Source organism: Urtica dioica, chromosome 5, assembly GCF_054948205.1.
Source record: "Urtica dioica subsp. dioica isolate 48M chromosome 5, U.dioica_male_clone48M_v1_H2, whole genome shotgun sequence".
In the NCBI taxonomy this organism is placed as follows: Eukaryota; Viridiplantae; Streptophyta; class Magnoliopsida; order Rosales; family Urticaceae; genus Urtica; species Urtica dioica.
This window is the reverse complement of record NC_142760.1, coordinates 12,146,512-12,164,494: the sequence shown is the minus strand read 5'-3', so window position 1 is coordinate 12,164,494 and position 17,983 is coordinate 12,146,512. Positions and strand designations below refer to the sequence as shown.

At 46.4% G+C, this 17,983-nt stretch overlaps 40 non-coding genes across 40 annotated transcripts; all 40 read right to left on the bottom strand.

The window, feature by feature from the left end:
- Positions 1-48: 48 nt before the first annotated feature.
- LOC149396262 (5S ribosomal RNA) lies at positions 49-167 on the bottom strand. The gene has a single exon (XR_016297998.1). It is a non-coding gene; the product is annotated as a 5S ribosomal RNA (ribosomal RNA).
- Positions 168-501: 334 nt separating this feature from the next.
- Positions 502-620, bottom strand: LOC149396261 (5S ribosomal RNA). The gene has a single exon (XR_016299216.1). It is a non-coding gene; the product is annotated as a 5S ribosomal RNA (ribosomal RNA).
- Positions 621-953: 333 nt separating this feature from the next.
- Positions 954-1,072, bottom strand: LOC149396260 (5S ribosomal RNA). Its single transcript, XR_016299205.1, has one exon. It is a non-coding gene; the product is annotated as a 5S ribosomal RNA (ribosomal RNA).
- Positions 1,073-1,405: 333 nt separating this feature from the next.
- Positions 1,406-1,524, bottom strand: LOC149396259 (5S ribosomal RNA). Its single transcript, XR_016299193.1, has one exon. It is a non-coding gene; the product is annotated as a 5S ribosomal RNA (ribosomal RNA).
- A 334-nt stretch (positions 1,525-1,858) lies between these two features.
- LOC149396258 (5S ribosomal RNA) lies at positions 1,859-1,977 on the bottom strand. The gene has a single exon (XR_016298218.1). It is a non-coding gene; the product is annotated as a 5S ribosomal RNA (ribosomal RNA).
- Positions 1,978-2,311: 334 nt separating this feature from the next.
- LOC149396257 (5S ribosomal RNA) lies at positions 2,312-2,430 on the bottom strand. The gene has a single exon (XR_016299180.1). It is a non-coding gene; the product is annotated as a 5S ribosomal RNA (ribosomal RNA).
- A 333-nt stretch (positions 2,431-2,763) lies between these two features.
- On the bottom strand, positions 2,764-2,882 carry LOC149396256 (5S ribosomal RNA). Its single transcript, XR_016297676.1, has one exon. It is a non-coding gene; the product is annotated as a 5S ribosomal RNA (ribosomal RNA).
- A 334-nt stretch (positions 2,883-3,216) lies between these two features.
- LOC149396255 (5S ribosomal RNA) lies at positions 3,217-3,335 on the bottom strand. The gene has a single exon (XR_016299169.1). It is a non-coding gene; the product is annotated as a 5S ribosomal RNA (ribosomal RNA).
- A 333-nt stretch (positions 3,336-3,668) lies between these two features.
- Positions 3,669-3,787, bottom strand: LOC149396254 (5S ribosomal RNA). The gene has a single exon (XR_016297650.1). It is a non-coding gene; the product is annotated as a 5S ribosomal RNA (ribosomal RNA).
- Positions 3,788-4,121: 334 nt separating this feature from the next.
- Positions 4,122-4,240, bottom strand: LOC149396253 (5S ribosomal RNA). Its single transcript, XR_016297997.1, has one exon. It is a non-coding gene; the product is annotated as a 5S ribosomal RNA (ribosomal RNA).
- Positions 4,241-4,574: 334 nt separating this feature from the next.
- On the bottom strand, positions 4,575-4,693 carry LOC149396252 (5S ribosomal RNA). The gene has a single exon (XR_016299158.1). It is a non-coding gene; the product is annotated as a 5S ribosomal RNA (ribosomal RNA).
- Positions 4,694-5,026: 333 nt separating this feature from the next.
- LOC149396251 (5S ribosomal RNA) lies at positions 5,027-5,145 on the bottom strand. Its single transcript, XR_016297675.1, has one exon. It is a non-coding gene; the product is annotated as a 5S ribosomal RNA (ribosomal RNA).
- A 334-nt stretch (positions 5,146-5,479) lies between these two features.
- Positions 5,480-5,598, bottom strand: LOC149396250 (5S ribosomal RNA). Its single transcript, XR_016299146.1, has one exon. It is a non-coding gene; the product is annotated as a 5S ribosomal RNA (ribosomal RNA).
- A 333-nt stretch (positions 5,599-5,931) lies between these two features.
- Positions 5,932-6,050, bottom strand: LOC149396249 (5S ribosomal RNA). The gene has a single exon (XR_016297812.1). It is a non-coding gene; the product is annotated as a 5S ribosomal RNA (ribosomal RNA).
- Positions 6,051-6,384: 334 nt separating this feature from the next.
- LOC149396248 (5S ribosomal RNA) lies at positions 6,385-6,503 on the bottom strand. Its single transcript, XR_016299134.1, has one exon. It is a non-coding gene; the product is annotated as a 5S ribosomal RNA (ribosomal RNA).
- A 333-nt stretch (positions 6,504-6,836) lies between these two features.
- Positions 6,837-6,955, bottom strand: LOC149396247 (5S ribosomal RNA). Its single transcript, XR_016297674.1, has one exon. It is a non-coding gene; the product is annotated as a 5S ribosomal RNA (ribosomal RNA).
- Positions 6,956-7,289: 334 nt separating this feature from the next.
- Positions 7,290-7,408, bottom strand: LOC149396246 (5S ribosomal RNA). Its single transcript, XR_016299121.1, has one exon. It is a non-coding gene; the product is annotated as a 5S ribosomal RNA (ribosomal RNA).
- A 333-nt stretch (positions 7,409-7,741) lies between these two features.
- Positions 7,742-7,860, bottom strand: LOC149396245 (5S ribosomal RNA). Its single transcript, XR_016297649.1, has one exon. It is a non-coding gene; the product is annotated as a 5S ribosomal RNA (ribosomal RNA).
- A 334-nt stretch (positions 7,861-8,194) lies between these two features.
- LOC149396244 (5S ribosomal RNA) lies at positions 8,195-8,313 on the bottom strand. Its single transcript, XR_016297457.1, has one exon. It is a non-coding gene; the product is annotated as a 5S ribosomal RNA (ribosomal RNA).
- Positions 8,314-8,647: 334 nt separating this feature from the next.
- On the bottom strand, positions 8,648-8,766 carry LOC149396243 (5S ribosomal RNA). Its single transcript, XR_016297996.1, has one exon. It is a non-coding gene; the product is annotated as a 5S ribosomal RNA (ribosomal RNA).
- Positions 8,767-9,100: 334 nt separating this feature from the next.
- Positions 9,101-9,219, bottom strand: LOC149396242 (5S ribosomal RNA). The gene has a single exon (XR_016299109.1). It is a non-coding gene; the product is annotated as a 5S ribosomal RNA (ribosomal RNA).
- A 333-nt stretch (positions 9,220-9,552) lies between these two features.
- LOC149396241 (5S ribosomal RNA) lies at positions 9,553-9,671 on the bottom strand. Its single transcript, XR_016299098.1, has one exon. It is a non-coding gene; the product is annotated as a 5S ribosomal RNA (ribosomal RNA).
- Positions 9,672-10,004: 333 nt separating this feature from the next.
- LOC149396240 (5S ribosomal RNA) lies at positions 10,005-10,123 on the bottom strand. The gene has a single exon (XR_016299087.1). It is a non-coding gene; the product is annotated as a 5S ribosomal RNA (ribosomal RNA).
- A 333-nt stretch (positions 10,124-10,456) lies between these two features.
- On the bottom strand, positions 10,457-10,575 carry LOC149396239 (5S ribosomal RNA). Its single transcript, XR_016299075.1, has one exon. It is a non-coding gene; the product is annotated as a 5S ribosomal RNA (ribosomal RNA).
- Positions 10,576-10,908: 333 nt separating this feature from the next.
- LOC149396238 (5S ribosomal RNA) lies at positions 10,909-11,027 on the bottom strand. The gene has a single exon (XR_016297648.1). It is a non-coding gene; the product is annotated as a 5S ribosomal RNA (ribosomal RNA).
- A 333-nt stretch (positions 11,028-11,360) lies between these two features.
- On the bottom strand, positions 11,361-11,479 carry LOC149396237 (5S ribosomal RNA). The gene has a single exon (XR_016297699.1). It is a non-coding gene; the product is annotated as a 5S ribosomal RNA (ribosomal RNA).
- Positions 11,480-11,813: 334 nt separating this feature from the next.
- On the bottom strand, positions 11,814-11,932 carry LOC149396236 (5S ribosomal RNA). The gene has a single exon (XR_016299063.1). It is a non-coding gene; the product is annotated as a 5S ribosomal RNA (ribosomal RNA).
- Positions 11,933-12,264: 332 nt separating this feature from the next.
- On the bottom strand, positions 12,265-12,383 carry LOC149396235 (5S ribosomal RNA). The gene has a single exon (XR_016298103.1). It is a non-coding gene; the product is annotated as a 5S ribosomal RNA (ribosomal RNA).
- A 334-nt stretch (positions 12,384-12,717) lies between these two features.
- LOC149396234 (5S ribosomal RNA) lies at positions 12,718-12,836 on the bottom strand. Its single transcript, XR_016297995.1, has one exon. It is a non-coding gene; the product is annotated as a 5S ribosomal RNA (ribosomal RNA).
- Positions 12,837-13,170: 334 nt separating this feature from the next.
- Positions 13,171-13,289, bottom strand: LOC149396233 (5S ribosomal RNA). The gene has a single exon (XR_016299052.1). It is a non-coding gene; the product is annotated as a 5S ribosomal RNA (ribosomal RNA).
- Positions 13,290-13,622: 333 nt separating this feature from the next.
- Positions 13,623-13,741, bottom strand: LOC149396232 (5S ribosomal RNA). Its single transcript, XR_016299041.1, has one exon. It is a non-coding gene; the product is annotated as a 5S ribosomal RNA (ribosomal RNA).
- A 333-nt stretch (positions 13,742-14,074) lies between these two features.
- On the bottom strand, positions 14,075-14,193 carry LOC149396231 (5S ribosomal RNA). The gene has a single exon (XR_016297994.1). It is a non-coding gene; the product is annotated as a 5S ribosomal RNA (ribosomal RNA).
- Positions 14,194-14,527: 334 nt separating this feature from the next.
- LOC149396230 (5S ribosomal RNA) lies at positions 14,528-14,646 on the bottom strand. Its single transcript, XR_016299030.1, has one exon. It is a non-coding gene; the product is annotated as a 5S ribosomal RNA (ribosomal RNA).
- Positions 14,647-14,979: 333 nt separating this feature from the next.
- On the bottom strand, positions 14,980-15,098 carry LOC149396229 (5S ribosomal RNA). Its single transcript, XR_016299019.1, has one exon. It is a non-coding gene; the product is annotated as a 5S ribosomal RNA (ribosomal RNA).
- A 333-nt stretch (positions 15,099-15,431) lies between these two features.
- LOC149396228 (5S ribosomal RNA) lies at positions 15,432-15,550 on the bottom strand. The gene has a single exon (XR_016299008.1). It is a non-coding gene; the product is annotated as a 5S ribosomal RNA (ribosomal RNA).
- Positions 15,551-15,883: 333 nt separating this feature from the next.
- On the bottom strand, positions 15,884-16,002 carry LOC149396227 (5S ribosomal RNA). Its single transcript, XR_016297646.1, has one exon. It is a non-coding gene; the product is annotated as a 5S ribosomal RNA (ribosomal RNA).
- Positions 16,003-16,336: 334 nt separating this feature from the next.
- On the bottom strand, positions 16,337-16,455 carry LOC149396226 (5S ribosomal RNA). Its single transcript, XR_016298997.1, has one exon. It is a non-coding gene; the product is annotated as a 5S ribosomal RNA (ribosomal RNA).
- A 333-nt stretch (positions 16,456-16,788) lies between these two features.
- Positions 16,789-16,907, bottom strand: LOC149396225 (5S ribosomal RNA). The gene has a single exon (XR_016297645.1). It is a non-coding gene; the product is annotated as a 5S ribosomal RNA (ribosomal RNA).
- A 334-nt stretch (positions 16,908-17,241) lies between these two features.
- On the bottom strand, positions 17,242-17,360 carry LOC149396224 (5S ribosomal RNA). The gene has a single exon (XR_016298986.1). It is a non-coding gene; the product is annotated as a 5S ribosomal RNA (ribosomal RNA).
- Positions 17,361-17,693: 333 nt separating this feature from the next.
- Positions 17,694-17,812, bottom strand: LOC149396223 (5S ribosomal RNA). The gene has a single exon (XR_016298975.1). It is a non-coding gene; the product is annotated as a 5S ribosomal RNA (ribosomal RNA).
- Between the last annotated feature and the right edge of the window lie 171 nt (positions 17,813-17,983).

Sequence of the window (17,983 nt, the reverse complement as noted above, 5' to 3'; positions counted from 1 at the left end):
GAAATTCCATCGTTTCGGCCTCCGAAAAAAAGAATTCGCAAAAAAAGAGTGATGCAACACGAGGACTTCCCAGGAGGTCACCCATCCTAGTACTACTCTCGCCCAAGCACGCTTAACTTCGGAGTTCTGATGGGATCCGGTGCATTAGTGCTGGTATGATCGCATCCGCAAGCATTAGCGCGCATTATCTATATAAGAATCAACGCCGCGACTCCCAAAAGCCATAACTACGTCTTCGGTGCACCAAAAATCACATAAAATATATGAATTCCTAATAACTTTTCGCGATCTTCGCGTTGGGACGGTTTCGGAAGAGTGGTCGGCGAAATTCCGACAAGGTGAACGGGGGAAGGGTAAAATCGTAAATTTCACCCTCGGTCCGGAATTTCGACTTTCACCGGTGAATTGTAAGCGTAAACGGGCATTTGAACAAGACTCGGAGCGATTTTTGGTGAAATTCCATCGTTTCGGCCTCCGAAAAAAATAATTCGCAAAAAAAGAGGGATGCAACACGAGGACTTCCCAGGAGGTCACCCATCCTAGTACTACTCTCGCCCAAGCACGCTTAACTTCGGAGTTCTGATGGGATCCGGTGCATTAGTGCTGGTATGATCGCATCCGCAAGCATTAGCGCGCATTATCTATATAAGAATCAACGCCGCGACTCCCAAAAGCCATAACTACGTCTTCGGTGCACCAAAAATCACATAAAATATATGAATTCCTAATAACTTTTCGCGATCTTCGCGTTGGGACGGTTTCGGAAGAGTGATCGGCGAAATTCCGACAAGGTGAACGGGGGAAGGGTAAAATCGTAAATTTCACCCTCGGTCGGAATTTCGACTTTCACCGGTGAATTGTAAGCGTAAACGGGCATTTGAACAAGACTCGGAGCGATTTTTGGTGAAATTCCATCGTTTCGGCCTCCGAAAAAAATAATTCGCAAAAAAAGAGGGATGCAACACGAGGACTTCCCAGGAGGTCACCCATCCTAGTACTACTCTCGCCCAAGCACGCTTAACTTCGGAGTTCTGATGGGATCCGGTGCATTAGTGCTGGTATGATCGCATCCGCAAGCATTAGCGCGCATTATCTATATAAGAATCAACGCCGCGACTCCCAAAAGCCATAACTACGTCTTCGGTGCACCAAAAATCACATAAAATATATGAATTCCTAATAACTTTTCGCGATCTTCGCGTTGGGACGGTTTCGGAAGAGTGATCGGCGAAATTCCGACAAGGTGAACGGGGGAAGGGTAAAATCGTAAATTTCACCCTCGGTCGGAATTTCGACTTTCACCGGTGAATTGTAAGCGTAAACGGGCATTTGAACAAGACTCGGAGCGATTTTTGGTGAAATTCCATCGTTTCGGCCTCCGAAAAAAATAATTCGCAAAAAAAGAGGGATGCAACACGAGGACTTCCCAGGAGGTCACCCATCCTAGTACTACTCTCGCCCAAGCACGCTTAACTTCGGAGTTCTGATGGGATCCGGTGCATTAGTGCTGGTATGATCGCATCCGCAAGCATTAGCGCGCATTATCTATATAAGAATCAACGCCGCGACTCCCAAAAGCCATAACTACGTCTTCGGTGCACCAAAAATCACATAAAATATATGAATTCCTAATAACTTTTCGCGATCTTCGCGTTGGGACGGTTTCGGAAGAGTGATCGGCGAAATTCCGACAAGGTGAACGGGGGAAGGGTAAAATCGTAAATTTCGCCCTCGGTCCGGAATTTCGACTTTCACCGGTGAATTGTAAGCGTAAACGGGCATTTGAACAAGACTCGGAGCGATTTTTGGTGAAATTCCATCGTTTCGGCCTCCGAAAAAAATAATTCGCAAAAAAAGAGTGATGCAACACGGGGACTTCCCAGGAGGTCACCCATCCTAGTACTACTCTCGCCCAAGCACGCTTAACTTCGGAGTTCTGATGGGATCCGGTGCATTAGTGCTGGTATGATCGCATCCGCAAGCATTAGCGCGCATTATCTATATAAGAATCAACGCCGCGACTCCCAAAAGCCATAACTACGTCTTCGGTGCACCAAAAATCACATAAAATATATGAATTCCTAATAACTTTTCGCGATCTTCGCGTTGGGACGGTTTCGGAAGAGTGATCGGCGAAATTCCGACAAGGTGAACGGGGGAAGGGTAAAATCGTAAATTTCGCCCTCGGTCCGGAATTTCGACTTTCACCGGTGAATTGTAAGCGTAAACGGGCATTTGAACAAGACTCGGAGCGATTTTTGGTGAAATTCCATCGTTTCGGCCTCCGAAAAAAATAATTCGCAAAAAAAGAGGGATGCAACACGAGGACTTCCCAGGAGGTCACCCATCCTAGTACTACTCTCGCCCAAGCACGCTTAACTTCGGAGTTCTGATGGGATCCGGTGCATTAGTGCTGGTATGATCGCATCCGCAAGCATTAGCGCGCATTATCTATATAAGAATCAACGCCGCGACTCCCAAAAGCCATAACTACGTCTTCGGTGCACCAAAAATCACATAAAATATATGAATTCCTAATAACTTTTCGCGATCTTCGCGTTGGGACGGTTTCGGAAGAGTGATCGGCGAAATTCCGATAACGTGAACGGGGAAGGGTAAAATCGTAAATTTCGCCATCGGTCCGGAATTTCGACTTTCACCGGTGAATTGTAAGCGTAAACGAGCATTTAAACAAGGCTCGGAGCGATTTTTGGTGAAATTCCATCGTTTCGGCCTCCGAAAAAAATAATTCGCAAAAAAAGAGGGATGCAACACGAGGACTTCCCAGGAGGTCACCCATCCTAGTACTACTCTCGCCCAAGCACGTTTAACTTCGGAGTTCTGATGGGATCCGGTGCATTAGTGCTGGTATGATCGCATCCGCAAGCATTAGCGCGCATTATCTATATAAGAATCAACGCCGCGACTCCCAAAAGCCATAACTACATCTTCGGTGCACCAAAAATCACATAAAATATATGAATTCCTAATAACTTTTCGCGATCTTCGCGTTGGGACGGTTTCGGAAGAGTGATCGGCGAAATTCCGACAAGGTGAACGGGGGAAGGGTAAAATCGTAAATTTCACCCTCGGTCCGGAATTTCGACTTTCACCGGTGAATTGTAAGCGTAAACGGGCATTTGAACAAGACTCGGAGCGATTTTTGGTGAAATTCCATCGTTTCGGCCTCCGAAAAAAATAATTCGCAAAAAAAGAGGGATGCAACACGAGGACTTCCCAGGAGGTCACCCATCCTAGTACTACTCTCGCCCAAGCACGCTTAACTTCGGAGTTCTGATGGGATCCGGTGCATTAGTGCTGGTATGATCGCATCCGCAAGCATTAGCGCGCATTATCTATATAAGAATCAACGCCGCGACTCCCAAAAGCCATAACTACGTCTTCGGTGCACCAAAAATCACATAAAATATATGAATTCCTAATAACTTTTCGCGATCTTCGCGTTGGGACGGTTTCGGAAGAGTGATCGGCGAAATTCCGACAAGGTGAACGGGGGAAGGGTAAAATCGTAAATTTCGCCCTCGGTCGGAATTTCGACTTTCACCGGTGAATTGTAAGCGTAAACGGGCATTTGAACAAGACTCGGAGCGATTTTTGGTGAAATTCAATCGTTTCGGCCTCCGAAAAAAATAATTCGCAAAAAAAGAGGAATGCAACACGAGGACTTCCCAGGAGGTCACCCATCCTAGTACTACTCTCGCCCAAGCACGCTTAACTTCGGAGTTCTGATGGGATCCGGTGCATTAGTGCTGGTATGATCGCATCCGCAAGCATTAGCGCGCATTATCTATATAAGAATCAACGCCGCGACTCCCAAAAGCCATAACTACGTCTTCGGTGCACCAAAAATCACATAAAATATATGAATTCCTAATAACTTTTCGCGATCTTCGCGTTGGGACGGTTTCGGAAGAGTGATCGGCGAAATTCCGACAAGGTGAACGGGGGAAGGGTAAAATCGTGAATTTCGCCCTCGGTCCGGAATTTCGACTTTCACCGGTGAATTGTAAGCGTAAACGGGCATTTGAACAAGACTCGGAGCGATTTTTGGTGAAATTCCATCGTTTCGGCCTCCGAAAAAAATAATTCGCAAAAAAAGAGTGATGCAACACGAGGACTTCCCAGGAGGTCACCCATCCTAGTACTACTCTCGCCCAAGCACGCTTAACTTCGGAGTTCTGATGGGATCCGGTGCATTAGTGCTGGTATGATCGCATCCGCAAGCATTAGCGCGCATTATCTATATAAGAATCAACGCCGCGACTCCCAAAAGCCATAACTACGTCTTCGGTGCACCAAAAATCACATAAAATATATGAATTCCTAATAACTTTTCGCGATCTTCGCGTTGGGACGGTTTCGGAAGAGTGATCGGCGAAATTCCGACAAGGTGAACGGGGGAAGGGTAAAATCGTAAATTTCACCCTCGGTCCGGAATTTCGACTTTCACCGGTGAATTGTAAGCGTAAACGGGCATTTGAACAAGACTCGGAGCGATTTTTGGTGAAATTCCATCGTTTCGGCCTCCGAAAAAAATAATTCGCAAAAAAAGAGGGATGCAACACGAGGACTTCCCAGGAGGTCACCCATCCTAGTACTACTCTCGCCCAAGCACGCTTAACTTCGGAGTTCTGATGGGATCCGGTGCATTAGTGCTGGTATGATCGCATCCGCAAGCATTAGCGCGCATTATCTATATAAGAATCAACGCCGCGACTCCCAAAAGCCATAACTACGTCTTCGGTGCACCAAAAATCACATAAAATATATGAATTCCTAATAACTTTTCGCGATCTTCGCGTTGGGACGGTTTCGGAAGAGTGATCGGCGAAATTCCGACAAGGTGAACGGGGAAGGGTAAAATCGTAAATTTCGCCATCGGTCCGGAATTTCGACTTTCACCGGTGAATTGTAAGCGTAAACGAGCATTTGAACAAGGCTCGGAGCGATTTTTGGTGAAATTCAATCGTTTCGGCCTCCGAAAAAAATAATTCGCAAAAAAAGAGGGATGCAACACGAGGACTTCCCAGGAGGTCACCCATCCTAGTACTACTCTCGCCCAAGCACGTTTAACTTCGGAGTTCTGATGGGATCCGGTGCATTAGTGCTGGTATGATCGCATCCGCAAGCATTAGCGCGCATTATCTATATAAGAATCAACGCCGCGACTCCCAAAAGCCATAACTACGTCTTCGGTGCACCAAAAATCACATAAAATATATGAATTCCTAATAACTTTTCGCGATCTTCGCGTTGGGACGGTTTCGGAAGAGTGATCGGCGAAATTCCGACAAGGTGAACGGGGGAAGGGTAAAATCGTAAATTTCACCCTCGGTCCGGAATTTCGACTTTCACCGGTGAATTGTAAGCGTAAACGGGCATTTGAACAAGACTCGGAGCGATTTTTGGTGAAATTCCATCGTTTCGGCCTCCGAAAAAAATAATTCGCAAAAAAAGAGGGATGCAACACGAGGACTTCCCAGGAGGTCACCCATCCTAGTACTACTCTCGCCCAAGCACGCTTAACTTCGGAGTTCTGATGGGATCCGGTGCATTAGTGCTGGTATGATCGCATCCGCAAGCATTAGCGCGCATTATCTATATAAGAATCAACGCCGCGACTCCCAAAAGCCATAACTACGTCTTCGGTGCACCAAAAATCACATAAAATATATGAATTCCTAATAACTTTTCGCGATCTTCGCGTTGGGACGGTTTCGGAAGAGTGATCGGCGAAATTCCGACAAGGTGAACGGGGGAAGGGTAAAATCGTAAATTTCGCCCTCGGTCGGAATTTCGACTTTCACAGGTGAATTGTAAGCGTAAACGGGCATTTGAACAAGACTCGGAGCGATTTTTGGTGAAATTCAATCGTTTCGGCCTCCGAAAAAAATAATTCGCAAAAAAAGAGGAATGCAACACGAGGACTTCCCGGGAGGTCACCCATCCTAGTACTACTCTCGCCCAAGCACGCTTAACTTCGGAGTTCTGATGGGATCCGGTGCATTAGTGCTGGTATGATCGCATCCGCAAGCATTAGCGCGCATTATCTATATAAGAATCAACGCCGCGACTCTCAAAAGCCATAACTACGTCTTCGGTGCACCAAAAATCACATAAAATATATGAATTCCTAATAACTTTTCGCGATCTTCGCGTTGGGACGGTTTCGGAAGAGTGATCGGCGAAATTCCGACAAGGTGAACGGGGGAAGGGTAAAATCGTAAATTTCACCCTCGGTCCGGAATTTCGACTTTCACCGGTGAATTGTAAGCGTAAACGGGCATTTGAACAAGACTCGGAGCGATTTTTGGTGAAATTCCATCGTTTCGGCCTCCGAAAAAAATAATTCGCAAAAAAAGAGGGATGCAACACGAGGACTTCCCAGGAGGTCACCCATCCTAGTACTACTCTCGCCCAAGCACGCTTAACTTCGGAGTTCTGATGGGATCCGGTGCATTAGTGCTGGTATGATCGCATCCGCAAGCATTAGCGCGCATTATCTATATAAGAATCAACGCCGCGACTCCCAAAAGCCATAACTACGTCTTCGGTGCACCAAAAATCACATAAAATATATGAATTCCTAATAACTTTTCGCGATCTTCGCGTTGGGACGGTTTCGGAAGAGTGATCGGCGAAATTCCGACAAGGTGAACGGGGAAGGGTAAAATCGTAAATTTCGCCATCGGTCCGGAATTTCGACTTTCACCGGTGAATTGTAAGCGTAAACGAGCATTTGAACAAGGCTCGGAGCGATTTTTGGTGAAATTCAATCGTTTCGGCCTCCGAAAAAAATAATTCGCAAAAAAAGAGGGATGCAACACGAGGACTTCCCAGGAGGTCACCCATCCTAGTACTACTCTCGCCCAAGCACGTTTAACTTCGGAGTTCTGATGGGATCCGGTGCATTAGTGCTGGTATGATCGCATCCGCAAGCATTAGCGCGCATTATCTATATAAGAATCAACGCCGCGACTCCCAAAAGCCATAACTACGTCTTCGGTGCACCAAAAATCACATAAAATATATGAATTCCTAATAACTTTTCGCGATCTTCGCGTTGGGACGGTTTCGGAAGAGTGATCGGCGAAATTCCGACAAGGTGAACGGGGGAAGGGTAAAATCGTAAATTTCACCCTCGGTCCGGAATTTCGACTTTCACCGGTGAATTGTAAGCGTAAACGGGCATTTGAACAAGACTCGGAGCGATTTTTGGTGAAATTCCATCGTTTCGGCCTCCGAAAAAAATAATTCGCAAAAAAAGAGGGATGCAACACGAGGACTTCCCAGGAGGTCACCCATCCTAGTACTACTCTCGCCCAAGCACGCTTAACTTCGGAGTTCTGATGGGATCCGGTGCATTAGTGCTGGTATGATCGCATCCGCAAGCATTAGCGCGCATTATCTATATAAGAATCAACGCCGCGACTCCCAAAAGCCATAACTACGTCTTCGGTGCACCAAAAATCACATAAAATATATGAATTCCTAATAACTTTTCGCGATCTTCGCGTTGGGACGGTTTCGGAAGAGTGATCGGCGAAATTCCGACAAGGTGAACGGGGGAAGGGTAAAATCGTAAATTTCGCCCTCGGTCGGAATTTCGACTTTCACAGGTGAATTGTAAGCGTAAACGGGCATTTGAACAAGACTCGGAGCGATTTTTGGTGAAATTCAATCGTTTCGGCCTCCGAAAAAAATAATTCGCAAAAAAAGAGGAATGCAACACGAGGACTTCCCAGGAGGTCACCCATCCTAGTACTACTCTCGCCCAAGCACGCTTAACTTCGGAGTTCTGATGGGATCCGGTGCATTAGTGCTGGTATGATCGCATCCGCAAGCATTAGCGCGCATTATCTATATAAGAATCAACGCCGCGACTCTCAAAAGCCATAACTACGTCTTCGGTGCACCAAAAATCACATAAAATATATGAATTCCTAATAACTTTTCGCGATCTTCGCGTTGGGACGGTTTCGGAAGAGTGATCGGCGAAATTCCGACAAGGTGAACGGGGGAAGGGTAAAATCGTAAATTTCACCCTCGGTCCGGAATTTCGACTTTCACCGGTGAATTGTAAGCGTAAACGGGCATTTGAACAAGACTCGGAGCGATTTTTGGTGAAATTCCATCGTTTCGGCCTCCGAAAAAAATAATTCGCAAAAAAAGAGGGATGCAACACGAGGACTTCCCAGGAGGTCACCCATCCAAGTACTACTCTCGCCCAAGCACGCTTAACTTCGGAGTTCTGATGGGATCCGGTGCATTAGTGCTGGTATGATCGCATCCGCAAGCATTAGCGCGCATTATCTATATAAGAATCAACGCCGCGACTCCCAAAAGCCATAACTACGTCTTCGGTGCACCAAAAATCACATAAAATATATGAATTCCTAATAACTTTTCGCGATCTTCGCGTTGGGACGGTTTCGGAAGAGTGATCGGCGAAATTCCGACAAGGTGAACGGGGGAAGGGTAAAATCATAAATTTCGCCCTCGGTCCGGAATTTCGACTTTCACCGGTGAATTGTAAGCGTAAACGGGCATTTGAACAAGACTCGGAGCGATTTTTGGTGAAATTCCATCGTTTCGGCCTCCGAAAAAAATAATTCGCAAAAAAAGAGTGATGCAACACGAGGACTTCCCAGGAGGTCACCCATCCTAGTACTACTCTCGCCCAAGCACGCTTAACTTCGGAGTTCTGATGGGATCCGGTGCATTAGTGCTGGTATGATCGCATCCGCAAGCATTAGCGCGCATTATCTATATAAGAATCAACGCCGCGACTCCCAAAAGCCATAACTACGTCTTCGGTGCACCAAAAATCACATAAAATATATGAATTCCTAATAACTTTTCGCGATCTTCACGTTGGGACGGTTTCGGAAGAGTGATCGGCGAAATTCCGACAAGGTGAACGGGGGAAGGGTAAAATCGTAAATTTCGCCCTCGGTCCGGAATTTCGACTTTCACCGGTGAATTGTAAGCGTAAACGGGCATTTGAACAAGACTCGGAGCGATTTTTGGTGAAATTCCATCGTTTCGGCCTCCGAAAAAAATAATTCGCAAAAAAAGAGGGATGCAACACGAGGACTTCCCAGGAGGTCACCCATCCTAGTACTACTCTCGCCCAAGCACGCTTAACTTCGGAGTTCTGATGGGATCCGGTGCATTAGTGCTGGTATGATCGCATCCGCAAGCATTAGCGCGCATTATCTATATAAGAATCAACGCCGCGACTCCCAAAAGCCATAACTACGTCTTCGGTGCACCAAAAATCACATAAAATATATGAATTCCTAATAACTTTTCGCGATCTTCGCGTTGGGACGGTTTCGGAAGAGTGATCGGCGAAATTCCGATAACGTGAACGGGGAAGCGTAAAATCGTAAATTTCGCCATCGGTCCGGAATTTCGACTTTCACCGGTGAATTGTAAGCGTAAACGAGCATTTGAACAAGGCTCGGAGCGATTTTTGGTGAAATTCCATCGTTTCGGCCTCCGAAAAAAATAATTCGCAAAAAAAGAGGGATGCAACACGAGGACTTCCCAGGAGGTCACCCATCCTAGTACTACTCTCGCCCAAGCACGCTTAACTTCGGAGTTCTGATGGGATCCGGTGCATTAGTGCTGGTATGATCGCATCCGCAAGCATTAGCGCGCATTATCTATATAAGAATCAACGTCGCGACTCCCAAAAGCCATAACTACGTCTTCGGTGCACCAAAAATCACATAAAATATATGAATTCCTAATAACTTTTCGCGATCTTCGCGTTGGGACGGTTTCGGAAGAGTGATCGGCGAAATTCCGACAAGGTGAACGGGGGAAGGGTAAAATCGTAAATTTCGCCCTCGGTCGGAATTTCGACTTTCACCGGTGAATTGTAAGCGTAAACGGGCATTTGAACAAGACTCGGAGCGATTTTTGGTGAAATTCCATCGTTTCGGCCTCCGAAAAAAATAATTCGCAAAAAAAGAGGGATGCAACACGAGGACTTCCCAGGAGGTCACCCATCCTAGTACTACTCTCGCCCAAGCACGCTTAACTTCGGAGTTCTGATGGGATCCGGTGCATTAGTGCTGGTATGATCGCATCCGCAAGCATTAGCGCGCATTATCTATATAAGAATCAACGCCGCGACTCTCAAAAGCCATAACTACGTCTTCGGTGCACCAAAAATCACATAAAATATATGAATTCCTAATAACTTTTCGCGATCTTCGCGTTGGGACGGTTTCGGAAGAGTGATCGGCGAAATTCCGACAAGGTGAACGGGGGAAGGGTAAAATCGTAAATTTCGCCCTCGGTCGGAATTTCGACTTTCACCGGTGAATTGTAAGCGTAAACGGGCATTTGAACAAGACTCGGAGCGATTTTTGGTGAAATTCCATCGTTTCGGCCTCCGAAAAAAATAATTCGCAAAAAAAGAGGGATGCAACACGAGGACTTCCCAGGAGGTCACCCATCCTAGTACTACTCTCGCCCAAGCACGCTTAACTTCGGAGTTCTGATGGGATCCGGTGCATTAGTGCTGGTATGATCGCATCCGCAAGCATTAGCGCGCATTATCTATATAAGAATCAACGCCGCGACTCCCAAAAGCCATAACTACGTCTTCGGTGCACCAAAAATCACATAAAATATATGAATTCCTAATAACTTTTCGCGATCTTCGCGTTGGGACGGTTTCGGAAGAGTGATCGGCGAAATTCCGACAAGGTGAACGGGGGAAGGGTAAAATCGTAAATTTCGCCCTCGGTCGGAATTTCGACTTTCACAGGTGAATTGTAAGCGTAGACGGGCATTTGAACAAGACTCGGAGCGATTTTTGGTGAAATTCAATCGTTTCGGCCTCCGAAAAAAATAATTCGCAAAAAAAGAGGAATGCAACACGAGGACTTCCCAGGAGGTCACCCATCCTAGTACTACTCTCGCCCAAGCACGCTTAACTTCGGAGTTCTGATGGGATCCGGTGCATTAGTGCTGGTATGATCGCATCCGCAAGCATTAGCGCGCATTATCTATATAAGAATCAACGCCGCGACTCCCAAAAGCCATAACTACGTCTTCGGTGCACCAAAAATCACATAAAATATATGAATTCCTAATAACTTTTCGCGATCTTCGCGTTGGGACGGTTTCGGAAGAGTGATCGGCGAAATTCCGACAAGGTGAACGGGGGAAGGGTAAAATCGTAAATTTCGCCCTCGGTCGGAATTTCGAATTTCACCGGTGAATTGTAAGCGTAAACGGGCATTTGAACAAGACTCGGAGCGATTTTTGGTGAAATTCAATCGTTTCGGCCTCCGAAAAAAATAATTCGCAAAAAAAGAGGAATGCAACACGAGGACTTCCCAAGAGGTCACCCATCCTAGTACTACTCTCGCCCAAGCACGCTTAACTTCGGAGTTCTGATGGGATCCGGTGCATTAGTGCTGGTATGATCGCATCCGCAAGCATTAGCGCGCATTATCTATATAAGAATCAACGCCGCGACTACCAAAAGCCATAACTACGTCTTCGGTGAACCAAAAATCACATAAAATATATGAATTCCTAATAACTTTTCGCGATCTTCGCGTTGGGACGGTTTCGGAAGAGTGATCGGCGAAATTCCGACAAGGTGAACGGGGGAAGGGTAAAATCGTAAATTTCACCCTCGGTCCGGAATTTCGACTTTCACCGGTGAATTGTAAGCGTAAACGGGCATTTGAACAAGACTCGGAGCGATTTTTGGTGAAATTCCATCGTTTCGGCCTCCGAAAAAAATAATTCGCAAAAAAAGAGGGATGCAACACGAGGACTTCCCAGGAGGTCACCCATCCTAGTACTACTCTCGCCCAAGCACGCTTAACTTCGGAGTTCTGATGGGATCCGGTGCATTAGTGCTGGTATGATCGCATCCGCAAGCATTAGCGCGCATTATCTATATAAGAATCAACGCCGCGACTCCCAAAAGCCATAACTACGTCTTCGGTGCACTAAAAATCACATAAAATATATGAATTCCTAATAACTTTTCGCGATCTTCGCGTTGGGACGGTTTCGGAAGAGTGATCGGCGAAATTCCGATAACGTGAACGGGGAAGGGTAAAATCGTAAATTTCGCCCTCGGTCCGGAATTTCGACTTTCACCGGTGAATTGTAAGCGTAAACGGGCATTTGAACAAGGCTCGGAGCGATTTTTGGTGAAATTCCATCGTTTCGGCCTCGAAAAAAATAATTCGCAAAAAAAGAGGGATGCAACACGAGGACTTCCCAGGAGGTCACCCATCCTAGTACTACTCTCGCCCAAGCACGCTTAACTTCGAAGTTCTGATGGGATCCGGTGCATTAGTGCTGGTATGATCGCATCCGCAAGCATTAGCGCGCATTATCTATATAAGAATCAACGCCGCGACTCCCAAAAGCCATAACTACGTCTTCGGTGCACCAAAAATCACATAAAATATATGAATTCCTAATAACTTTTCGCGATCTTCGCGTTGGGACGGTTTCGGAAGAGTGATCGGCGAAATTCCGACTAGGTGAACGGGGGAAGGGTAAAATCGTAAATTTCGCCCTCGGTCCGGAATTTCGACTTTCACAGGTGAATTGTAAGCGTAAACGGGCATTTGAACAAGACTCGGAGCGATTTTTGGTGAAATTCCATCGTTTCGGCCTCCGAAAAAAAGAATTCGCAAAAAAAGAGTGATGCAACACGAGGACTTCCCAGGAGGTCACCCATCCTAGTACTACTCTCGCCCAAGCACGCTTAACTTCGGAGTTCTGATGGGATCCGGTGCATTAGTGCTGGTATGATCGCATCCGCAAGCATTAGCGCGCATTATCTATATAAGAATCAACGCCGCGACTCCCAAAAGCCATAACTACGTCTTCGGTGCACCAAAAATCACATAAAATATATGAATTCCTAATAACTTTTCGCGATCTTCGCGTTGGGACGGTTTCGGAAGAGTGATCGGCGAAATTCCGACAAGGTGAACGGGGGAAGGGTAAAATCGTAAATTTCGCCCTCGGTCCGGAATTTCGACTTTCACCGGTGAATTGTAAGCGTAAACGGGCATTTGAACAAGACTCGGAGCGATTTTTGGTGAAATTCCATCGTTTCGGCCTCCGAAAAAAATAATTCGCAAAAAAAGAGGGATGCAACACGAGGACTTCCCAGGAGGTCACCCATCCTAGTACTACTCTCGCCCAAGCACGCTTAACTTCGGAGTTCTGATGGGATCCGGTGCATTAGTGCTGGTATGATCGCATCCGCAAGCATTAGCGCGCATTATCTATATAAGAATCAACGCCGCGACTCCCAAAAGCCATAACTACGTCTTCGGTGCACCAAAAATCACATAAAATATATGAATTCCTAATAACTTTTCGCGATCTTCGCGTTGGGACGGTTTCGAAAGAGTGATCGGCGAAATTCCGTTAACGTGAACGGGGAAGGGTAAAATCGTAAATTTCGCCATCGGTCCGGAATTTCGACTTTCACCGGTGAATTGTAAGCGTAAACGAGCATTTGAACAAGGCTCGGAGCGATTTTTGGTGAAATTCCATCGTTTCGGCCTCCGAAAAAAATAATTCGCAAAAAAAGAGGGATGCAACACGAGGACTTCCCAGGAGGTCACCCATCCTAGTACTACTCTCGCCCAAGCACGCTTAACTTCGGAGTTCTGATGGGATCCGGTGCATTAGTGCTGGTATGATCGCATCCGCAAGCATTAGCGCGCATTATCTATATAAGAATCAACGCCGCGACTCCCAAAAGCCATAACTACGTCTTCGGTGCACCAAAAATCACATAAAATATATGAATTCCTAATAACTTTTCGCGATCTTCGCGTTGGGACGGTTTCGGAAGAGTGATCGGCGAAATTCCGACAAGGTGAACGGGGGAAGGGTAAAATCGTAAATTTCGCCCTCGGTCGGAATTTCGACTTTCACCGGTGAATTGTAAGCGTAAACGGGCATTTGAACAAGACTCGGAGCGATTTTTGGTGAAATTCCATCGTTTCGGCCTCCGAAAAAAAGAATTCGCAAAAAAAGAGTGATGCAACACGAGGACTTCCCAGGAGGTCACCCATCCTAGTACTACTCTCGCCCAAGCACGCTTAACTTCGGAGTTCTGATGGGATCCGGTGCATTAGTGCTGGTATGATCGCATCCGCAAGCATTAGCGCGCATTATCTATATAAGAATCAACGCCGCGACTCCCAAAAGCCATAACTACGTCTTCGGTGCACCAAAAATCACATAAAATATATGAATTCCTAATAACTTTTCGCGATCTTCGCGTTGGGACGGTTTCGGAAGAGTGATCGGCGAAATTCCGACAAGGTGAACGGGGGAAGGGTAAAATCGTAAATTTCGCCCTCGGTCCGGAATTTCGACTTTCACCGGTGAATTGTAAGCGTAAACGGGCATTTGAACAAGACTCGGAGCGATTTTTGGTGAAATTCCATCGTTTCGGCCTCCGAAAAAAATAATTCGCAAAAAAAGAGGGATGCAACACGAGGACTTCCCAGGAGGTCACCCATCCTAGTACTACTCTCGCCCAAGCACGCTTAACTTCGGAGTTCTGATGGGATCCGGTGCATTAGTGCTGGTATGATCGCATCCGCAAGCATTAGCGCGCATTATCTATATAAGAATCAACGCCGCGACTCCCAAAAGCCATAACTACGTCTTCGGTGCACCAAAAATCACATAAAATATATGAATTCCTAATAACTTTTCGCGATCTTCGCGTTGGGACGGTTTCGAAAGAGTGATCGGCGAAATTCCGTTAACGTGAACGGGGAAGGGTAAAATCGTAAATTTCGCCATCGGTCCGGAATTTCGACTTTCACCGGTGAATTGTAAGCGTAAACGAGCATTTGAACAAGGCTCGGAGCGATTTTTGGTGAAATTCCATCGTTTCGGCCTCCGAAAAAAATAATTCGCAAAAAAAGAGGGATGCAACACGAGGACTTCCCAGGAGGTCACCCATCCTAGTACTACTCTCGCCCAAGCACGCTTAACTTCGGAGTTCTGATGGGATCCGGTGCATTAGTGCTGGTATGATCGCATCCGCAAGCATTAGCGCGCATTATCTATATAAGAATCAACGCCGCGACTCCCAAAAGCCATAACTACGTCTTCGGTGCACCAAAAATCACATAAAATATATGAATTCCTAATAACTTTTCGCGATCTTCGCGTTGGGACGGTTTCGGAAGAGTGATCGGCGAAATTCCGACAAGGTGAACGGGGGAAGGGTAAAATCGTAAATTTCGCCCTCGGTCGGAATTTCGACTTTCACCGGTGAATTGTAAGCGTAAACGGGCATTTGAACAAGACTCGGAGCGATTTTTGGTGAAATTCCATCGTTTCGGCCTCCGAAAAAAATAATTCGCAAAAAAAGAGGGATGCAACACGAGGACTTCCCAGGAGGTCACCCATCCTAGTACTACTCTCGCCCAAGCACGCTTAACTTCGGAGTTCTGATGGGATCCGGTGCATTAGTGCTGGTATGATCGCATCCGCAAGCATTAGCGCGCATTATCTATATAAGAATCAACGCCGCGACTCCCAAAAGCCATAACTACGTCTTCGGTGCACCAAAAATCACATAAAATTTATGAATTCCTAATAACTTTTCGCGATCTTCGCGTTGGGACGGTTTCGGAAGAGTGATCGGCGAAATTCCGACAAGGTGAACGGGGGAAGGGTAAAATCGTAAATTTCGCCCTCGGTCGGAATTTCGACTTTCACAGGTGAATTGTAAGCGTAAACGGGCATTTGAACAAGACTCGGAGCGATTTTTGGTGAAATTCAATCGTTTCGGCCTCCGAAAAAAATAATTCGCAAAAAAAGAGGAATGCAACACGAGGACTTCCCAGGAGGTCACCCATCCTAGTACTACTCTCGCCCAAGCACGCTTAACTTCGGAGTTCTGATGGGATCCGGTGCATTAGTGCTGGTATGATCGCATCCGCAAGCATTAGCGCGCATTATCTATATAAGAATCAACGCCGCGACTCCCACAAGCCATAACTACGTCTTCGGTGCACCAAAAATCACATAAAATATATGAATTCCTAATAACTTTTCGCGATCTTCGCGTTGGGACGGTTTCGGAAGAGTGATCGGCGAAATTCCGACAAGGTGAACTGGGGAAGGGTAAAATCGTAAATTTCACCCTCGGTCCGGAATTTCGACTTTCACCGGTGAATTGTAAGCGTAAACGGGCATTTGAACAAGACTCGGAGCGATTTTTGGTGAAATTCCATCGTTTCGGCCTCCGAAAAAAATAATTCGCAAAAAAAGAGGGATGCAACACGAGGACTTCCCAGGAGGTCACCCATCCTAGTACTACTCTCGCCCAAGCACGCTTAACTTCGGAGTTCTGATGGGATCCGGTGCATTAGTGCTGGTATGATCGCATCCGCAAGCATTAGCGCGCATTATCTATATAAGAATCAACGCCGCGACTCCCAAAAGCCATAACTACGTCTTCGGTGCACCAAAAATCACATAAAATATATGAATTCCTAATAACTTTTCGCGATCTTCGCGTTGGGACGGTTTCGGAAGAGTGATCGGCGAAATTCCGACAAGGTGAACGGGGGAAGGGTAAAATCGTATATTTCGCCCTCGGTCGGAATTTCGAATTTCACCGGTGAATTGTAAGCGTAAACGGGCATTTGAACAAGACTCGGAGCGATTTTTGGTGAAATTCAATCGTTTCGGCCTCCGAAAAAAATAATTCGCAAAAAAAGAGGAATGCAACACGAGGACTTCCCAGGAGGTCACCCATCCTAGTACTACTCTCGCCCAAGCACGCTTAACTTCGGAGTTCTGATGGGATCCGGTGCATTAGTGCTGGTATGATCGCATCCGCAAGCATTAGCGCGCATTATCTATATAAGAATCAACGCCGCGACTCCCAAAAGCCATAACTACGTCTTCGGTGAACCAAAAATCACATAAAATATATGAATTCCTAATAACTTTTCGCGATCTTCGCGTTGGGACGGTTTCGGAAGAGTGATCGGCGAAATTCCGACAAGGTGAACGGGGGAAGGGTAAAATCGTAAATTTCACCCTCGGTCTGGAATTTCGACTTTCACCGGTGAATTGTAAGCGTAAACAGGCATTTGAACAAGACTCGGAGCGATTTTTGGTGAAATTCCATAGTTTCGGCCTCCGAAAAAAATAATTCGCAAAAAAAGAGGGATGCAACACGAGGACTTCCCAGGAGGTCACCCATCCTAGTACTACTCTCGCCCAAGCACGCTTAACTTCGGAGTTCTGATGGGATCCGGTGCATTAGTGCTGGTATGATCGCATCCGCAAGCATTAGCGCGCATTATCTATATAAGAATCAACGCCGCGACTCCCAAAAGCCATAACTACGTCTTCGGTGCACTAAAAATCACATAAAATATATGAATTCCTAATAACTTTTCGCGATCTTCGCGTTGGGACGGTTTCGGAAGAGTGATCGGCGAAATTCCGATAACGTGAACGGGGAAGGGTAAAATCGTAAATTTCGCCCTCGGTCCGGAATTTCGACTTTCACCGGTGAATTGTAAGCGTAAACGGGCATTTGAACAAGGCTCGGAGCGATTTTTGGTGAAATTCCATCGTTTCGGCCTCCGAAAAAAATAATTCGCAAAAAAAGAGGGATGCAACACGAGGACTTCCCAGGAGGTCACCCATCCTAGTACTACTCTCGCCCAAGCACGCTTAACTTCGGAGTTCTGATGGGATCCGGTGCATTAGTGCTGGTATGATCGCATCCGCAAGCATTAGCGCGCATTATCTATATAAGAATCAACGCCGCGACTCCCAAAAGCCATAACTACGTCTTCGGTGCACCAAAAATCACATAAAATATATGAATTCCTAATAACTTTTCGCGATCTTCGCGTTGGGACGGTTTCGGAAGAGTGATCGGCGAAATTCCGACAAG